The following is a 2742-nucleotide window of genomic DNA, read 5'->3' as shown; positions in this document are numbered from 1 at the left end:
TGAGGCTTTCTACGTTGTCCCGGTAGCGAGGATCGAGGAGGGTGAACACCCAATAATCAGACATGTTGAGAATGTGGGCGATGCGGCGGTCGTTTCTCAGGCACTGCAGCATGTAATCCACCATGTGCTGCAGACTGCCAACTGCCCAAGAAACGCTGTCCCCTGCTGGAGGCGTGATCTCTGCCCGCTCATCATCACCCCACCCTCGCTGTACACACTGAGTACTGGACAATTGTGTAACTCCCTCCTCTGGACAGATGTCTTCCTCCTCCATTGACTCCTCCTCATCCTCCTCACAAACTGTCCCCTGCCTACGCGTTTGTGAGGAACCACGTGGCGCTGACTGTCCAGAAGATGATGGAAATGGTGAATCCTCATCCTCCACCTCTTCCACAACATCATCCCTTAGCGCTTGCAGTGATTTTTCAAGCAGGCAGATAAGGGGGACAGTCATGCTGACTAGTGCATCATCTGCACTCGCCATCCGCGTGGAATAATCGAAGGGACGCAAAACCTGGCAGACGTCCTTCATAGTGGCCCACTCTGTGGTTGTGAAATCTGAACGGCGCGGAGTGCGACTTCTTTGCGACTGATGCAGCTGGTACTCCATTACAGCTTGCTGCTGCTCACACAACCGCTCCAACATATGTAACGTGGAATTCCACCTGGTAGGTAGGTCACATATGATGCGATGTTCCGGCAGGTGGTGTCGGCGCTGCAGAGCCGCAATGCGCGCTTTTGCCATGCTGGAACGCCGCAAGTGAGCACACTCTAGGCGGACCTTGTGCAGCAGTGCATCAAGATCCGGATAGTCCCTCAAAAAACTCTGCACGACCAAATTGAGCACATGTGCCAGACATGGGATGTGAGTGAGGTTGCCGAGGCCCAGAGCTGCCACCAGATTTCGGCCATTATCACACACTACCATGCCTGGCTGGAGATTCGCTGGCACAAACCACACATCGCTCTCCTGCTTGATGGCATTCCAGAGCTCCTGCGCTGTGTGGCTTCGATTCCCCAAAGAAATTAATTTCAAGATGGCCTGTTGACGTTTGGCCACGGCTGTGCTCATGTCGGTCGTAACAGGTAAACGTTCATCACGGGTCCATGTGGAGGTGGACTGTGACGGCTCCTGCAGCGATGATTCTGAGGAACTGGTGTAAGAGGAGGAGTCAATGCGTACAGAATGGATTCCTGCAATCCTTGGAGTGGGCAGGACACGTCCTGCGCCACTCGCACGGTCTGTACCCGGCTCAACGACATTAACCCAATGGGCAGTGAGGGAAAGGTATCGCCCCTGTCCATGTTGACTGGTCCACGCATCGGTGGTGAGGTGGACCTTGCTACTGACGGCATTCAGTAGCGCGTGTTTTATGTGTCCCTCCACATGCTTGTGCAGAGCAGGGACGGCTTGCCTGCTGAAGTAAAAGCGGCTGGGCACATTGTACTGTGGGACTGCCAATGACATCAAGTCACGGAAGCTGTCAGTCTCCACCAGCCTGAATGACAGCATTTCCAGTGACAGAAGTTTGGCAATGCCTGCAGTCAGAGCCTGTGCTCGTGGGTGGTTTGACGAGAAAGGCCGCCTTTTCTCCCATGCCTGTACTACCGATGGCTGTAGACTGGGCTGGGAGTGTGTGGATGACTGGGAAAGTGGTGCTGCGGGTGGAATTACAGCGGGTCTCTGGACAACAAGGCCAGAGGTTCTTCCACGGCGATCCTGGGAGGAAGCCGAACCAGCTGCGTGTGAGCTGGAGGAAGAGGCAACACGAGCTGAAGAGGTGGTAGCTGCCGCTGTTGGTTGGCCTAGCTCTTCAGTGTGTTTTTCTAACTCCGCCGCGTGCCTGGTGCGCACATGTTGCCACATGTTGGAGGTATTGAGGTTGCTGACATTTCGACCTCTTTTGACTTTGTGATGACACACCTTGCATTTGACATAGCAAATGTCATCTGCAACTGTGTCAAAAAAGGACCAGGCACTCCAAGTCTTGGGAGCGCCCTTTTTGGCTTTTGGAAGAGACATGCTCCTAACGGGTGCCAAAGCGGAGGCTGCAGGATCCGCAGTCTTCCCCCTCCCTCTCCCTCTTTGGGCCGTACGGGGAATCTCTTCCTCAGAGCTGCTCCCACCACCTTCCTGTCCCTCACGCCAAGATGGGTCAAGGACCTCATCATCTACACTACCCTCTGCCCCCAACTGCTCCTCCTGGGTAGTCTCAGCAGCAGAGCACGCACCAGTAAGTGGCACCTGAGTGTCATCATCAGCTGATGCGGCCTGCGATGTGGTGACCGGAGCCACTGGCCCACCCGCCTCTTCAGAGGAAGAGAGAAAAAGCTGTTGGGCATCACTGCACCCTGCCTCTTCTTCCATTTCTCCAATGCTGCTTGGCTGGCCCCCTGTTTCCAAGCCAAGAGATTCAGAGAACAGAAGTAGAGACGGCTCCTGTCCTGGGCTCTCTGTCTGCCTGGGCAATTTGGCAGGTGGTGAAGAGACAGATGGCTGCTCTCCAGTGCTCTGTGTCTGAGAGGATGTGGCACTAATTGAAGTTGATGCATTAGCTGCCATCCATCCGACAACGGCTTCAATTTGTTCTTCACGCAGCAGCGGTGTACGGCGCTCTGCGACAAAGCTGCGCATGAATGACTGTTCCCTGGTGAAAGTGGGTGCTGATGAGTCACCGGTGCCCGCAGCAGGCACAGAATCCCCACGTCCCCTCCCTGCTCCGCGCCCACGCCCACGTGCCT

Source organism: Ranitomeya variabilis, chromosome 4 (genome assembly GCF_051348905.1).
Source record: "Ranitomeya variabilis isolate aRanVar5 chromosome 4, aRanVar5.hap1, whole genome shotgun sequence".
Taxonomy (NCBI): domain Eukaryota; kingdom Metazoa; phylum Chordata; class Amphibia; order Anura; family Dendrobatidae; genus Ranitomeya; species Ranitomeya variabilis.
Note: the sequence above shows the minus strand (reverse complement) of the source record.